The sequence below is a fragment of the Pinus tabuliformis genome, chromosome X, assembly GCF_031772625.1.
Source record: "Pinus tabuliformis cultivar Carrire ecotype Pingquan chromosome X, CPIR1, whole genome shotgun sequence".
Classification (NCBI taxonomy): Eukaryota; Viridiplantae; Streptophyta; class Pinopsida; order Pinales; family Pinaceae; genus Pinus; species Pinus tabuliformis.
Window position 1 is genome coordinate 1,117,316,256 of NC_142308.1, and position 19,174 is coordinate 1,117,335,429.

The 19,174-nt window shown below is 39.9% G+C and overlaps 1 pseudogene; it reads right to left on the bottom strand.

Moving 5' to 3' along the window:
• Positions 1-14,769: 14,769 nt before the first annotated feature.
• Positions 14,770-16,237, bottom strand: LOC149143738 (uncharacterized; annotated as a pseudogene).
• Positions 16,238-19,174: the final 2,937 nt, after the last annotated feature.

Here is a 19,174-nt window from a genome sequence, read left to right on the forward strand (position 1 = left end):
GTGGAAATGGGTGAGGTCGGACTGAATCAATTGCCTGTAATACTCCAAGGCAAATAACCTCATAGGTACATATTTTGGGAGCCTGTAAGGACAGAGCTCACAGCCATAGATCCTAATGACAGTATGGTTCTCATATAGGTACCAATCACCTATTTTATATTTTTTGGAAAGTTGCAGAGCTTTCTTTATCTCATTTGATATTCCGGGAGGAGGGGACCTCATCAACAAGCAAGAGACTGGGTATACAAATTGGTCAACAAATTCACAGTAGGTATAGGGTGAATTTGTGACTTTGTGATAGACAGAGGTCCAGAAGATGACAGATCTTCTTTCCCCTCTATGATCCAGCCTTTTAATGTAGCATGGGAAGGCTTCAGAACGGTAGTACATGAACGGTGGTAAATATAGGTCGAGTACTTGAAGACCCCCTGTCTGTCCACTCTGCTCAACTGATCATGAATCTTGTTAGCTATGAACTTACCAAAGTTATATTTGCAGGCAGGGGGTTGGCGTGGGCTGTAAGCATATAGCAATACCAGCATTGTTTTATCCACATGCTCACTGTTTTTGTACCCCAACACATAGGCAATCATGTCCAGAAGAAGCCTGCCTATATCATTGAAATGGACATTCAGGTAGGGAGGTGGCCCTGTAGGCTGGCACTCAGGTCTCATGAAATTCCTGGTGACCTTTTGAATCTCCTCACTGGTCATCTTGGCACTAGTGTCCAGCAAATAGTCCATGGAAAATGGGATCAGCAACTCTGTCTGATCAAAATGTAACATTTTGTTGATGGACTCAGCATTAATGTAGAAAAGGATCCTCCCAGATGGAGTGCTAATAGCTCTGTGCTGCACATCATAGTTTTCAGCACATAGGTGAATGATTTCAGGGAAGACATTTACAGCTGGGAGACAATAGTATGGTAGGTTTGACTCCCATATCCCATGTGTACCATGACCATCCTTATAGTCCTCTCTCAGTTGAGTGAAGATCTGCAAGAAGTCCCTGTTACCCTCAAAGTCTTCAATAAGACAGTCTTTGTCAGCAAATGCCAAGGCCTCCAGCTCTTTACTTGGTGGATTTAATGGAGCTACACTGAGGGATGAGGATGCAGAAGCAGCCATTGTAAAACTTGGTTTTGAAATAAGGTGATGGCAATGGTCTGCAAAGTTTTTTAAGAGCTTGAGTAATAGGCCAAATGTAGACCAAGTCTAAAGTGTTTTTTCAGTGGAAAATGCAAGCTGGTTTCTGCAGTTTGCTGCAAATTCACAGGGATGTGAATTGCTAAGAGTAAGTTGCAGAGGGTATGAGGTCTCCTTTGGTAGCAATTGCAGCTGGCCTGTACTCGGCAAAAGGGAACAATGCCGAGCACCTCGAGGAAAATTTTACAGTTTTAGTCCGTGGAACGACTGCTTCAATGTCGAATTATAGTTCTGGGGTAATGCAGGTTGCTTGGTTCACTCTAGGTAGTTGGTGCAGAGTTTAGATGGAATTTAACAGGTGCTTAAATGGAAATTTTACAGTGAAATGGTAAGCATGGGCTAAACAGAGGAATTGCAGTGAATACCTGGATGGAACGCTTAAATAGTCTGCGGGCTGGACTGTGGAGGCACGAGGTAGCTGAATTGATAAGCTTGGGCGGCACAAATTCGAATTTTGCAGCTTCAGATACAGTCTGGCGCGGAAGCAGCAGCAAGAGCTCAGTGTATTTTCGCTCGAAAATGACACAAAACGGCTATTTCGGGCCTTAATAACGGCAAGTTTGGAAAAAATGGCTTATTGGCGCGTTTCCGCCAATGACGTCATGGCGGGACCCGGGTACGGAGGTAACGTGGCTGCTGAGGTGGAGGCCATCATGGCTGGACACGTCGGCGGGCAGATGTGGTGACAGGGCTACGTGGAGGGCCACGCAGCGCGGGGGTGGGTGGAAGCGACATGACGTCAGGCTGACGTGAGTGATGACGTGAGGGAATGGCAGTATCGGGATGGTGGTAAGCGGGTTCCCCGCACCGCTTTTGCTGATGAGTGGTATTGGGGAGGGGGGCTCCGAACAACCCCAGCGTTTGACACGCATCCCTGTATGGGGCGGAAAACCATTTTCCCCGGACGCTAAAGGTCGGCAGATCCGGGCCCAAGAATACCCGCCCACCGTCGGATCATGGGTGGCGGAAGATCGACGGCTGGCGGGCCCTCCGACGGATCGTGCAGGTTGGGGGGGCCCGCTGGCCTATTAAAATATTCAATTTAATATTTGTAGGCGGAAAACTTTAGAGTTAAGGGTTTTTTGTGCGTTTTTCGGGATTTTTGGGTTTTTCAAGGGTTTTATAAGGGAAAAAAGGTTTTAGGAGTGGGTTTAGCAGGGGAAAAGGGGTTTTCTGTGTTTTTTGAGCAGAGGGAAGGTGAGAGCTTAGGGGAAAGGTTGTTGCTCATAACCAGAGGTTAGAGCAGCCCCAAGACAGGGTTGACCACAGCCCCTGGTGGACTGGAGTCTCCCTAAACAACTTATTTGGCTATAATGCCAAAGGGAGGATATGTAGATAATGCTGGGATTTATACACCATAGTGTTATAGTAGTAGGGGGAAGGGGGACATGAGGGATTTAGATAAATATAAGTTAGGGGTTAATATGGATGACAGGGGTGAAACATGGATGAAATCACTAAGTTTATGTGAAAAAAACTTAGTTTAGAGAGTAGATCAAAATGAAAAGAATTTTAGACAAGAAATGTGGCTTTTAAAAGAATAAGAACCACCATGAAAACTCAGATCTTTTCATCAATCTCAATAGATGAAGGGATGTTAGTTATGAGGGTGAGAGGGGAAATTGGGGAGTTAGACATGCTGCCTTTCTTTGCTGTAACCTGATGGAGAAGAGGAGCTTCTCAACCATTGATTTTCCTTTGTGGACATTTCAGCACACCTTTATTTTGCAAGGAATGATATTTCTGCAACCCCAGCTGCCTACCCATCTACTTGCCTAGCATTTTTTTGTTTCTTCTTGGGTGGTGCACTTAGGCTTGCAGACCCTTACTTGCCTTTTCTTTTCTTTGGCTTTTTCCTTTTGATTGTCTATCTACTTCTACCCTTATTTCTTCCAAGGTCCCAGATTAAGCTGTTGGGAGCCTTACTTCTCTACCTAAGCTACTTGTCTGCCAAGATTAAATAGTTTGGACAGACTTCTTTCTCTAATCTACAACAAAAATTGAAACATGGCATGACCCAGCTTAGGCTGTTGGACCATCCATCAAAATTGAGACAACATTAAGCTATATACACAGATTGTTCTCTTTTGGAAATATGTGATCTTTGTAAGACCAAAGCAGAACATATTTGGAACTCTTCATTATCAATCATGAAACATGAAACCTATTGGTATAGGTAGCTAACAGTTTTCTCCGGCAATTTCTGATGTAGCAGGAGGTTCATTGGTAAGTCGCTGTTCAGGATCGCTTGACTGTGTCATCGGGGTCGTTGCTAATAGATCTAGACGCAGAGTTTGCAACCTCTACTCTCTAAGTTTGTTAAATTCGACCAACCCGTCATCGTGATATCTCATCCTGGCTAGTGCTTGAACCTGAAATAGCGACTCGGCTGAGGAGAATAGGTCATCAAACTTATCATCTTTATGTTCAAATTTAGTGAGTTTTGCCTGTTTAAGTGCATTGTAGGCGACTTTGGTTGGATCAAATCGCCTGTTAGGAAGAGTGGCGAGATTCAGTGCATTAATCTTATCTGCTTCTTTCTCTGCATGTTTATAGTCATGCAGAGCGTAAACACCACACCTTAGAGAAAAACAAGGCCAAACCTGATTCTTTTTATTCCTTAGAGTCTGTGTAACTCCTTTGGATGTAAGCTGATATGCTACCTCTCGAGCTAACAGTTTGTCGGGTGTATACAAAGGGAGGACATGAGGCTTGGCATGGCTGCCGAAAACTCTTACATAGGTGAATTTTTATTCGCCGAACCATCTTCCTATGGCTGTCAAGTCAATCTCTGCTTGTGAGGAAATCTTAGGAGCAGGTTTGTCAAAAATGGCATAGTGAATGGGTAACATAAATCCATTGCAAACTTGATATAGGTGGTGCTTATAGTGGGCTTTCCACAGCTTATAATGGTATATATGAATGGGCATGGGGTCCTGTGGAGTCTATCTCCACCCCAGCATAGGAAATTCAGAATTAAAACAGAGGGTATCCAAGATGTAGGCACTATAGTAAAATGGGGGAATGAACCTTTCAGTAATGCGGGATTTGTTTCTGAATTCAAGAACCGTTGTTGCTAACTTATCAGACAGTATATTTCCCCAATCCATTATTTCACTATTGCATGCTGCTTCCATTAAAGGTACCATTTCTATAGTGAAATTTGAGGAATCATGCAACCCCCAGATCCTACACATCAGTACTCCGGCATAACAATAAGGAGAACACAAGGAATCGACAAAGTACTTACCCGAAGACTCATGCTTGTGCTTCGCTGGGTTTTGCCTCCAATCCCGTATAGGTTTTGATTCAATGTCATTTTCATTTATGAACTTCTCCAGAAATGCTTTGTTGTACTTCTTCTCTGGTGCAGGCAAATGGTACATTTGCCTCAAATCATCGGGTTGAAACGAGCCGAACACTCTCCTGTCGATGGTGCAAAATGTTCTGTTTGTAATTGGGATTTCTTCAATTGCCCATCTTACCACATATGTATATGGGAGGATTTGCTCTCGGGCTGCTATCCGATGAAGGTAAGAGTCGGCTAAATCCTTTAGAGTAGCATCATACTTCCGGGTCGGGTCTGCTGTGGCTTGCACTGTTGTTACCTCAGGCTCTTCGGCCTCAATCAGATTGTAGATGCTCAACCAAGTAATTTACTGAGTCCTAGACATGTGGTGTCTGAGATCAGTCCCTTTTTGCTTGGTCTTGTATCGGCAATGTGTTGTCTTGTTGCTACGGAAGCAGAATTTGTTCCAGTTTTCTTAGATTTCTTCCCCATTTGGCTTGAATTTGCTGCTTCGGAGGAGCTCTGCACAGGAGAGAAAATGAACGTAATGCGGAGAATTGGTGGCGCAAACCAAATATGAATGAGATATATTAATCAATGAATAATGGAGGATTAACTTAAGGTGGCCCTGGATACAATCTCTAAAGAGATTTTGGCCTTACTGTTCCATTAAATGGTCGTTTAAACCTGTCAATCCTTTAAATGCTCATCATATCGTTTATTGGCCGAATAATTCATTTAAGCGTGGCTTTGATGTTTTGGCGGTTGAGCGTAAGTGAATCACTATCGGGAAGAGAAAGGCCTTTAATACTAAATAACCATAATATATCCTGGCCTTATCAATCTTTTTTGAAATCTGCGCCTAGCTTTATCACAATCGGCGATCGGGGGAATGCTTAAGTTGTTATTTCAGAATCCCCGATTGCCGATAGTGATATCCCCAATTCGCATCAGGAGTTTTTAAACGAGGGCTTTAGATGCATGCATGCTACACTCCCCGATCGCTGATAGCGAGATCACATCGGAGCAAAGAGAGGGGCCTTTTGTTATGATCGCTTGCCTTCCTGATATCCGATAGTCATTTGTGCATTATCGCATCTGGGAAAATCAATGGGTCTTATGTCATGAATCCTTTGTTATTGCGATATGCGATCTTGCGATTGCTTTATCGCAATAATAAAGGATCATTCATTATTTATTATAAGACCGATTATGTGATTTTTCAAAAAGGTTTATAATGTTTTATTTCTTTTCGGACCTTTTGAATAATGATAAGTTGATACCAATTTAATCTAAAAGGGACCCATTTCATATTATAGTTTTAAAAATAAAAATTTTATGAAATGGGGGGTTGTTGTACAGCACAACAGGTGGACAGTTATCTAGCTATGCCATGCTTGAATAAGTGATGGCCCCTGCCAGGAATTTCTGATTTTATGCTGCTGAGTGATATCTTGCCAAAAGTGTGTGACTTGTGTACAGAGCAGGAACAAGTGTTCATTGGATTCAGATGCTTGTTGACATAATACACATCTGCTCAACCCATATATAGCTTGGTGCATGAGGGCCTCTCCCGTAGGGGTCTTGTTATTAAGAACATACCACATGAATAGCCTAGATCGAGGGGCAGCTTTTAATTTCCATAATCTCTGCCACTAGCTCTATAGATGTAAGGGTTTCCGGGCTTCCATCAGATGAAGGTATCCAAGCTTGGGACTATATATCCCATGTACAGTTGGAGTCCAGACGAGGGTGTCAGGTTCCTGATTTAGAATGATGTGTGCCTCCTGAAGAGCCCTTATATACATAGACCATGTGTGTTGCCACTGCTCAGGGATGTCGAGATCATGTGTTGATCTCCATTATTGTATAAGATAAATACAAGGGTCTTGATAGGCAATGTGGGCTAAGGTCTTGACCTCTCTGCGGTGTAAGAAGTGGATGAGACCGGAGGTAGATAATACAAGTTGCCACCCCCAATCCATGGGTCGATACCGATTCTTACAGAGTGACCATTGTTGATGCGCCATGCTAGATCAGCCCTTATAAAAGGCATTGTTTGTAAAATGGATTTCCAAACAATTGAGATGCCTCCTCTAGTCCAGGTTTGTTGGCACGCCCAGTCCAAGATCTGTAGTGGCCAGATGTACTTGTGGAATGAAACAGTTGTCCAGAGATTGCTAGCAGTGAGGAGGGTCCAACTCATTTTAGCTGCAAGAGCTTTTGCAAACTGTGGGAGCTCTTTTATCCCCCATCCCCCCCATTTCTTGGGCAGGGCAATGGATTTCCAAGACACCCAAGCAAATATTTTACCTTCCTTGTGCCCCTTCCATAGATATCGACTGCAGAGTTGTTGCAAACGGCTGAGAATTCCCCAAGGAATCCATGCAAGTGACATCCAGTAGACCGGGGTGGCCTCCAGAACTGATTTGATTAGGACTAGCCTCCCAGCTCTGGAGAGTAGTCTATGATTCCAGCTTTTTAGTCTTTTTTCCAGCTTGACTACTAACCAAATCCAGTCAGCAATACGATAGCAGTTTGGCTTGATTCGGAAGCCCAGATATTTAAGGCCCTCTGAGAGGTGGTGGGGAGTGAAAGGAAATAAAAGGGTTGCAGATCTGGATTCTGTTGGATTAAGACCTGACAGAGTGATGGTGGACTTGGAATGGTTAACTGACATACCAGTGGCTATTTCAAATAGGTTGAGGATCTCGTGAAAGGTGTCCAAGTCCCTGGTACTTCCATTTAAGAAAATCAGTATATCATCCACAAAAAGCAGATGGGTGAGATAGAGAAGATCAGTCAATTTGAGGCCTTGTAATCTTCCCTCCCTCTTTGCCGAGGCAATGAGTCTACTGAGGCCCTCCATCACTAATAGAAATAGCAGAGGAGACAGAGGACATCCCTGTCTTAGGCCACGATCAACATGAAAGAAAGGTGTAGCTGATCCATTGACCAGGATGCTATAGGTGACAGAGTTGATGCAGCAAATGATCCAATTAATGAAATCAATGGGAAAGCCTAGATGTATGAGAATCATTTTAATGAAGAGCCATGATACACGGTCAAAAGATTTTGCAAGGTCTATTTTGAGGATGGTACACTTTAGGGCTTTTTGATTGATGGAGTGAATGGCTTCTTGAGCTGTACCAATGGCTTCATGGATCTGCCTTTTATGGAGAAAAGCAAACTGTTCAGGGGAGATGTGATGAGATAGGATGGGGTGAAGCCGATTGGCTATGATTTTGGCTATAACTTTGTATAGAGTGTTGTAGAGGGATATAGGCCAAAAATCATTGAAGGTGTTCGGGGAATCGAATTTCGAGATGAGGGCTATGAAGATGGTGTTGATGGCTTCATACATTTTGCCTGTCAATTTTCATTCCTCTACGACACTAAGGAGGTCATTCCCAAGTATATCAAAAAAAGCCAAATAAAATTCAATAGGCCACCCATCCGGCCCAGGGCTCTTGTCCTTTTGGAACCACTTTAGAGTTTGTTCCAATTCTTCAATAGTGACAGGGGCAATGAGCTCATCTGCAGCTTTGTGTTCTACAAATCGAGGGAAATGCCCTGCTACTCGAATGATCTCTGCCAAGTTACTTCCTAGGGGAGCTTTGAAGAGTTGTTTAAAATGTGCAATGCCCAATTGTGAGAGCTGGTGGAAAGTGTGAGCAGTGCCACCTTCCGGAGTGGGCAATTGCCAGATAGTGTTGGTAGATTTCCTTCCTTTGGAAAAATTTTGGAAGTACTTGGAGTTATCATCTCCTGCTTTGAGCCAGATGGCCCGACTCTTCAGCCTCCAAGTTTCCTCCCGTTCCTTTAATATGCTTGCACGTTTGTTCTCCAATTCAATCAGATGGGATTTATCTTCAGGACTAATAAATCCTCTGTTATTTTCATCATTGAGACCAGCAAGGTCAGCTTCCACTACACTAAGGTCTGATTGTCCTTCAGATTTTTTTCTTTGGCCCATTTAATGGTGAGCTTCTTTAGGAGGAGAAGTTTATGGCAGAAAACAACTACCTTAGATAGATGCTGGGAGGGAGGATTGTGTGCCCAATGAGCCTTTACCATCTCAATGAAACTCGAATCTTGTAACCAGACTGAATTGAACTTGAATGGTGCCCGAGGTTTGGTGGGCGGTCCGGTGATTTCCAAGTAGATGGGAGAGTGGTCAGAGATGCCACCAGAACCAACCCATTGCCTATAATGAGAAAGGGTCAGAAGAAGCTGATTCTTAATGACCATCCTGTCTAGCCTCCTAGCTAGAGCTGCCTCCCCTACTCTTCTATTCCTCCAGGTAGGTAAGGGCTTTATCATAGGCACATCAATGAGCTGTGCCTGATCAAGAAGGGATTCCATGACTTCCGAGAGAGGATCGACCTGGGCAGCTGATCCCCATGACTCACTGTATCCAATGGAGAAGTTGAGGTCCCCTCCTAAAATGAGATTGCCTACTGAGGTCAGAGATAAGTTTAGGAGGTGTTGCCAGAAGGCCTCTCTTCCCTGACAAGGCCCATACACATTCAGAACCCTGAGCTCCATACCCAATTCAGCAGAGTAGAGGTCCAATCCCATATATCCCCTGCCTCCCCAAGTTGCAAGGGCTTTGATAGTGCGAGGGTTATAACCAATAGCCAATCCCCCCCGAATGACTTGAGGCATCAAGAGCAGTGAAATTCCATCCAGGGCAGATGGATTGTAGAGTGTTAGAGACGAGCAGGCCTTCCCCTAGGGTTTCTTGCAGAAGGATAATGTCAACTGGATCTACAGAGAAAAGTCTGCGAAGGGCTAGCTTTTTGGGGGAGCTAGCCATTCCCCTACAGTTGAAAGAGAGGCATTTCATGGGGAAACTATAGCAGGGGTTGGCTTTGCTCTAAGAACCCGATCGATAGATGACTGTCTCCCAGAGAGGACCTCGGCCCTTGCTCGAAGGATAGCATGTGATAGGTATGATTTGCAACCTCGTGATGGTCTAGTCGAGGAAATGGGGGGAGTGAGTCCCAGGCCCGGGAGGGGTAAGGAAAAACCGGATGGTGTTCTTGACCTGAGATTATAGGGGCATGGGGGGTCCAGAGGAGATGAGGAGGGTGGACTATGACTCACAGGGAGAATGGAGGGGGGGGTGGTGGAGTCAACCAGATGATGAGGGGGGGAACTGCAGAAAATGGATGCAGAATGAGGGATGCTATAAGAATGAGATGCAGACTGGTGCATAACATTAGATTTATTAATAAAAGATAGAGCAGGAGATGAGGGAAGAGGAGTACCCGCTGATCGAGCCGCTTCCGCCACTGCTCGTGCTCGAGTCAGTGGTGGAGATGGGGGACTAGAGGATGTACTCACAACTGGGCTCACAGGCTTGGATGGAGTCACCTTGCAAGGTGGATTAGGGCCTGGTTCGGTGTTCTTCCCGTGATGAGCTGGAGTACCATGAGCATTTGCCGAACCGTGCATTGTTGCAGTCTCCTATGCTTTGGTGACCAGGGGGCAATCCTTGAAGATATGGCCAACCTTATGGCATCTGCGGCATCGAAATGGCATGCCCTCATAATCCAGGATCTGAACCCTGGTGAAATTCCTCCATTGGAGCGTAATTTTTTCTTCCAAGCCCTCCCTAGTGTCCAAATGTACCAATATGCACGCTAAGGAGCGATTTTTGGACTGCACAATGGTTTTGTCATAGTCCAGGTAGGTACCAAGAGTGTTACCAATTTTGATGAAGACTTCTTCAGACCAATACTATAAGGGAAGCCTCAGTAGCCTCACCCATAGTGGTCCTGCTCTGATCTGCTCTTGCTCTGGGTCAAAGAGGGGACTCCAATGCTTGAGAAGCACTGGTTCCATTTCGATATGCCAGAAATGAGCTAGGGCTAGATTGGTGTAATCCTCGTTCGCGAACCGAAGAACAAACCATCCTCGTGCTAGGGCTTGAACCTCAGGCAGTTTTTTAAAGGTCTGCCCCCAGATCTCCTTAACCCAGAACCCTAATCGCTCTGCTATGTATGTCTGTCCACGAACCCTGCCTACCAGAACCTTGTTGGCGTTGTCTGCGATATCCCCCATAGCAAGATTGTCTCCGAACTTGATGGTGTAGTCTTTCCCTGAGGCTCTGATGCACTTTGATTTTTTCTTCCCGGTGCGCGGCACAGTAGGATGTGGTTGCAGATGATCAGCCGAGTTGTTTGATGTTGCTGGAGTGTCCTCAGCTTGAACCCTAACCACAGGCGTGACAAAACATCCCGAGGGTTTTCCGAATACCGATGGCATGTAACCAGTTCTGGTGTTGTATTCAGCTGGCTGGGTGGGATTTTTAGCAGGCGGCCCTTGCTGAGGGTTAGGGTTAGGGTTATGTGGATAGCAAAGGTCGGCGGGAGGAGCTGGGTCGAAAAGCGGGATGGAGCAGGAGGTGAGAAGATTGAGGGTCGAGGGTGAGAGGGGTGGGCAATCCAGCCCAAGAGAGTCAACAGTGAGGGATCTGAGGTGGGGAGAGTTGTCGAGTGGCCCAGGCAAGGAGACAATCGGCACAAGATGCGAACAGGACGGGGCGGATGAGGTGGCAACCGACTTCTAAGCAGGATTATGGAAAATGACCTAGTCGGCTAACGGATCTGGTGAGTAATCAACAACATCGAGGTCCATTCCGTCCATGCTAACTGTGGATAATGACAGGTGCAGGCAGGGACCGGAGCTGTGGAAAAAGTCGAGTTGACCACTACGGTTGGGAGCTCACTGTTAACCAGGGTTTACTTTGGATGCAGGGCTATGGCTGCAGAGCTCCTCCATCATTCCTCCATTATCAGATACTATTATTTTCTTTTTAGATTTATTTATTGAAAAATCACTATTTCTTAAAGGAAAGTATATAGTTAGTTAGTGTCATAATCTCCTCCTAGCTCTTTAACTAAATAGATAAGCTCCTATGTATTTTTATGTATGGTGATAATCTCCAATAAATAAGGTTTATTTGTAAGAATGCTTACTACAAAGTTCATAGAAGGTAAATAGTGCTACATAAAGAAGTAGAAGTAATGTAGTGAGATGTTTTTTGAAGTTGTTTATAATGAGAGTTCTACTTAATTGGAGGTTTCGCTCACTAAGATGCAATTGGATATTATTTCTAATAATAAAAGTAACATGTTGGTACATTGCAATTTGTCTTTTCTACAATAAATTTTCCAATGTCTATAAACAACACAAGGATCTATCATTGAACTAGTACAACTACAGTAAGAGAAGCATGTGCATAGGAAATACAATAGGCTTCACCTAGCTGAACACCTTTTTAACCTTTGTTGGTATCCCTTCGAGTGGTACTATATTAGATAGGATACATCAGATACAGTCTTTCACTAGCATGAAGGAGAAGGGTCCCTCTTTCAATGTCCTTCATTGTACCAAATTACATGCATGAGGTCCATAAGGAATGGTTCACATATCCCAAAATCACTTTCTTAATCCAACAACTTCAAATGACAAACCATGCATATTAGGGTTACACTTGGAACAATGATGAGCTTCACTATAAAGAGTGTTTGTATTTGAGCAAATAATACACCTTTTTTGTTTGTTTGTTAGGTAATGTGATTTGTGATATGGTTGGCATGCCTAACCTATGGCTTAATTAATTGTGACCTAGGGGCATTTGGCATGCATAACCTATGGCTTGGATCTTTGGTGCATTTTAGAGAGCTTAGCTTGGCTCATTCTCTATTTTCCTAAAGGGTTGTTTTTAATTGTCTCTTCAATCCACGAGGGGAGAAGAGTGAATGGGCACCACCCTCTACTTTCACTACTCCAATATGATCTTTATAAATGACTATCATCAAAATCTAGTTCTTCCCCAATCACATCACAATAAAGCTACCATGCATTAGCTTTTCCCAATTTGCAAGTGTCTTCCATCATTAAATTCGGTTGGGTATGGCTTTTCAAAACATTCAAGCCGACGTGAAACTTCCCTAAGACTAATGATTCGTAGGTTGTCCTTCCTTCAATTATTTTAATGAATTTTAAATAATAGTTAGGAAATTTTTAATTAGTGTAGAAGCTAGTCATGGTTCTCCACACTATTATTGTAGCCACATTTATCATTACAAAAAATATGGGTAAAACTAGGGGTGTTACAACTTGAAGAAGATATGCACGCTAGCGCATGGCTTTCTTTCTCTAATCTCTCTGCTTAGACCTAAATTGTTTAATAGGTCAATTAGTTAATGAAAATAGGGATACTCTTTTACTATAGTATGGTTCTATTTAGCCAATTTATATTCATGTCTTTAAACTCTTGGTCTTGTGGTTCTATGACCATTGCATTTTAGTTCCACAACCCAAGACTAATATTACAATAGTTTGATTGCTTAATAAAATCTCACTTATTACAATATTCCTATATAAAATATCAAATTTATTTATAAGCAAATCTATCATCTCCTTTTTGTTTTGTTGGTCAAGTTGTTTATGATCCTCTAGGCTTGACCTGTGGCTTGAGGAGCCATGACCCAGGGGCAACTAAGCCATTAAAGTCACCCGGGGACATCTAAGCCATCAAAGTCACCCGGGGATTGGACCTGGCCTGGGCCACACCAACCTTAAGTTGAATGGATTTTTTAGCATGTCTCCTTCCCCTAGCACAGGGCACAACCACCCTCGTGAGGTTTGATCTTGGGTCACCTTGTTTACGAGGCCCATCCTCAACCAATTGCGCTAGTGAGATTTGATAAATCTGTCATGTCCTTTTATTTAATTATATAATTTACTTTATATAATAAAAAATTATATTAAATATCTCTTTAATTTATAGATATTTTATTTTCCTTTTTCTATTATAAATATTTTATATTTTTAAAACCAATATATCAATAAATATAACATTAACCGATTAATAATATTATATTATTTCTTTATAACAATCTATATATTAATATAACTATTAACCACTTGATAATTACTATGTGTCACTACCTTTATATAACTCACATTTAAACATTATTTATTATATTATTAAATGAAACATCATATCCAATATACATTTTCCTTAAATTAAAATATATAAGAAATCACATGTCGACTAAATACACCTTTCCACAATATAATTTGATAATATACTATGTTTATATTAAAAAGCAATTAAAAATAAAAAATTAGAAATCTAATTCGTTTATAACCATATACATTTATAAAGAAACAATAAAAATATCCACATCATACCTAGTTAACTCTTCCGCATTTTAAAATAAATTAATAAATATATCAATTTTTCACATACCAATAAAATATATTCATACTTCTTAATAAATATATCTATTTTTCACATACCAATAAAATATATTCAATACTTAATAAGCCTTCCAAATCACCTAAAATTTTGACTACTTTTTAATAACCATTCCAAGTCACTTAAAATTTTGAAATTTAACAATTGTAACTTAGATTTACGAAAATCTGGCACTTTATATTAGAAGCAATTAAAAATTAAAAGTTAGAAATCTACTTCATTTATAACAATACAATATTATAAAGAAAAAATAAAAATGAACAATGAATATCCACATCACATCCAGTCAACCCTTGCGCGTTTAAAAATAAATTAATGAACATATCCATTTTTCACATACCAACAAAATATATTCAATACTTCTTAATAAACATATCCATTTTTCACATACCAACAAAATATATTGAGTACATCTTTCTCTAAACATAGTGGCATTCCACCTTTGCTTTTAAGTATAAATAAAAAAGATGGAGCCATGCCCATAACTTCCGTAATCCATCTGTAGATTTGAAATTTAACAAATATAACTTAGATTTACGAAAATCAATTTATATTAAAAACAATTAAAAATTAAAAATTAGAAATCTAATTCATTTATAACAATACAATATTATAAAGCACATAACGTGAATGATGTAATGGCTGGGGCGGATGGCTTTCACACCCCCCACCCAAGTTCGAATCCTGCGAGGTTGTAAAAAAATTGGAAAATGAGAGGGTCCTACCGAATCTTACAAAAAAAAAAACAATACAATATTATAAAGAAAAAATAAAAATGAACAATAAATATGCACATCACACCCAATCAACCTTTTAAAATTTAAAAATAAATTAATAAACATATCCATTTTTCACCTACCAACAAAATATATTGAATACTTCTTAATAAACATATCCATTTTTGGCATACCAACAAAATATATCCAATACTTCTTAATAAACATATTCATTTTTCACATACCAACAAAATATAATATATTCAGTACGTCTTTCTCTAACCATAGTAGCATTCCACCTTTGCTTTTAAATACAGACCAAAAGAATGGAGCCATGCCCATAACTTCCCTACTCCATTTGTATTTTGTCTACTTTCTCAGCAAAAGTGACAGTGAAAAACTTCCATTTTTCACATACCAACAAAATATATTCAGTTCATCTTTCTCTAAGCATATTGGCATTAACCTAATGCCAAACAGAAATTGTTTATGCCAACAAGAATAAGATAAAAGAGATGCTCAATGCCATTGTCATGGTGATCAAGAAAGGCATATCTTCCATAAAACCTGCAGATACAAACAACAGGACCCATATTGTATGAAGGTGCAGATATATTAGGAATATGCACATGAATGTATTTTAGGAACAGTAACAGAGCATATGTATATGTGTACCTTTGGATGTGTCTGTCTCAGACTGAGGAGCTGCCGGCCGAGACTGAGGAGCTGCCGTTCCGCTTCCATTCCATCGAAACTGCGAACAGTCTGCACCGATCGAACCTGCAAAAAAAGAGGGGAAATCTGCATGGGATTCGAACAGGGGACCTTTGAAATATGAAGACAAGTATAGAGGGGAGCAGTTTACAGGGTTTGAGGCAGGGGCCTGCTGTCATATTGAAAGATTTTGATAACCTTTATTGCAGTGACACCTGTAGCCGAACGTGGATTCGGCGACACAGGAGCCCTCTCCGCACAGGGAAATACCGAATTGGCATGCTGCAAAGAGATTCGATTCAGCAGGACGGAATGATTAAATGGCGCGAAGAGAAATTAGCGATGGAACTTACGGTTCAGAAGGCCGAAAGAAAAATGGATTGATGGAGGATTGACCGGCGAGGGAGCCGAGGAGGGGCTTTACCTCCAGAGTCGGCTTTAAATTTACCTGCAAATAAATAGAGAGCACATTATACACCCCCAGTGCCCATTGCAGCATCCATCGATTAAACTATCATGCTTACAGTTGGGTATAACGCAGGGCAGGAACGAGAGCGTAACTGGGGCTGCTGCCATCCTGGGTCGCATTCACACCCAGGAACAAAACCGAGATACTGATCTGAAGAAGACTTGTTGCAGGTACCCTTCCAGCAATTGACTTCTCCGCACAAATCTGCGTGGTTAACGGGAATCGAACATGGCATCTTACACTCTGCAACAAATCCACACAAAATAAAACAAAAAACAGAGATCCGGTGTTACCAAAGTCTTCGTGCGTAGCAGCTGTGTGTAGTATAATGAATACCAGAATTGCAGAACCCAGACACTTGCTTCTCATTCCCAACTCCATGTCTGTGGAATCGTCAGCGTGCTGTGTCACTGCTAAACGCAGTGCAGAACCTAGACACTTGCTTCTCATTCCCAACTCCATGTCTGTGGAATCGTCAGCGTGCTGTGTCACTGCTAAACGCAGTCGTAACTTGTTCCATGAGGCTGTTAATAGATAGATCAACGGTGTATAGAGGAAGACCATTAATATGAATAGGAAAATTCTTAGCGCGGCTGCTCACTTCTTGCTATTAATGTCTGGGTCACAGTCTTGCTATTAATATTAGAGGAATACCACTACTACAAATAGGAAAATTCTCGGTGGGGCTGCTCTGTTCTTGCTATTAATGTCTCTGAGTCAAACCTTATCTGGGGCTGCTCAGTTCTGGCTACTAATGTCTCTGAGTCAAACCTTATCTTTAAACAGACTTGCTATTAATATTAATGTTAGTGAAATACTTTATCTTTAAACAGACTTGGTATTAATATTTATATTAGTGAAACACCTTATCTTTAAACATACTTGCTATTAATATTAATGTTAGTGAAATACCTTATCTTTAAACAGACTTCCCATTAATATTAATGTTAGTGAAATATTGCCCTCCTCTAGCATAACCAATATTTACAAGTCTATATCCCCATTAATGTGCTGGAGCTGTATATGTCTATAACTAAATTTAAGCAGAGACATAATTTAGTGGTGGAAATATATAGCCACTTCCGTTAATGAGCATATACATTAATAAATATGCATGGCTAATTGGGATGAAGGTTTTTAAAAAATTTATCCTCAATAAATATAATGACCAACAAAACAGTTGGGTGTTTTTATTTATATATTATTTTAAAATTTTTAAAACAGATATTTTTGATGTGTTTATCTATGCTGTGTTCACTTTTTCTTATTATAATAATAATAATAATATATTTATTATTAGTTTAATATGTTAAAGGTTAAAATTAAATCTGGATTTGAGGAGGGATCAGCTAGTGAGGTCACTGGCAGGAAAAGAGGGAAGAGGGATATGAGGAAGAAACTTCAGGAGGCAGAGGAAGCATATCTTCATGATACCAACCCGAAAATCAGAAGCATCATAGATCAATTAGAGGAAGAGGCCATACAGGAAATCTCTGAGCCTGAAATGGATAATTGGGAGTGCTTTATCCTTGACCCGGGCCACACAAGAGGTAGGATGTCTTTATATAAGCAGTCACTACATGTATATTGGGGCATGAAGAGATTAATGGCCAAAGCTATGGAACAAGTGGCCCTGGAAATGGTGGAATTGGCTCAAGGGATCCCCACCCTCAAAAGGGAGTTGAAGAATATACAGATTACTCTTATGATGCAAGACAGGAAGTTGGACAAAATTCTGCAGCTGTTTAAAGCATGTGGAATGGAGGTCAAGGCAGAGAGCGAGCCCCAGCCAAAGACAGTGAACCAGTAGGATATGGAAATGCTGCAAAGAGGTGTTTATCAATTTCTTTTTGGACTATGTTATATTAGATGTTAATGTTACAAGGAAAAATCAGTTTGTTAGTAGTAAGAATAGATGGGATTTTTGCTTGGTTAGATAGACTGGTTATCTACTTTTTTTGGATGGCTGTTAAAAACCTTCGATGGTCACCCGGTTTCCCTTTTGGGCGGGTTGAGACTTGCCGCAATATGTAATTTCTTCTACTTTTATTAATAGAGTACTGCCTCAGTTTACAAAAAAAAAATGTTAAAATTAAATCTGATTAATAAAATAAGAAATTTTTTCCCAATACACAAATTATAAATATATATTATATATTAAAAACTTATTATATTTTTTAATCTCAAATGATTTTATAATTCAAATATCTTTTATTTTTATTTTATAATTTTAAATTAATCTTAATTTTATATTTTTTTAATTAAAAAAATAATCTTTTAAACCATTAAAATTGTTAAGAATAACCATCAACTTCCAATTTAGTAATGTTAATTTGTTATTAAAATTATACAAAATAAAGATCATTATCAAAATTATTAATAACCCATGTTTATTAGCTTTGGTAAAACTTCCAACCATAGCCAAGAGTCGAGTTTTTTGCTTTCTAATGCATAATTCAATTTTAGATCAGCCGATGACATTATCCAATTTCATAAATAATTTTACTTGGGAGATGTCTTTAGTGCTTCTAAAAAGTTTTACTAAAGACAATTCTTTTTAGAATTTCATAAACAATAAATTTAATAAGGTTATATACAATGAAGACACTGAGAATTCAATAATCTCATTTTCTGTATTTTAGTTATTAAAAAAAAACAATATAAAAATAATAAAATTACATAAAAATAAATAAAAATATAATATTGACGCAAAGTATTAAGTTAATGGTTAAATATGCATTACTTAATTTGGCTAAATTATATTGGCAAATAAAGCAATAATTTATAAAATAATATTTATAATTAAAAAAAATATTTTGAAATAAAATTACCAAAATTTTATTACTTATAATATTTCATTTAAATTTTATTTATAAATACACCATAAATACACCATAACAACTATCAAGATCAACATTGACAACCTTAAATGACAATAATTAACTTACACAACAATATTATTCACCATATACAAAATAAAATACAATATATAAATTTCACTCAAAAAAAGAAAAATCATACCTATATCCATTCTATCCATTCTAATTACTTTCAAACTGTCAAGTCTCACTAGGACAACTAGTTGATGATGGGCCTCGTGAGCAAGGTGACCCAGGATCAAACCTCATGGAGGTGGTTATGCACTGAGGCTAGGTGCGATCCCTCGGTGACCTTGACGGCTTAGATTCCCCTGCCTCCTTAAACCATAGGTTAGCTGTGATCCCTCTGTGACTTTGACGGCTTAGATTCCCCTGGGTCTTTGAAGACTTAGATTCCCGACTTAGATTCCCTTGAATCGTGCTCCCTCAAACCACAAATCAACCCTAAAAAATCATAAACAACTTAACATACAAACATACTATATATATAATTGTTTTTATTTCATATTAATAATGTAATTTTACTATAACTAATTTTATAATAATATATTTACTTCTATATAACTAAATAAATACATCATCAATTCCTTTCTTCTCTTATTTTTTTTAATATTTTTATTCT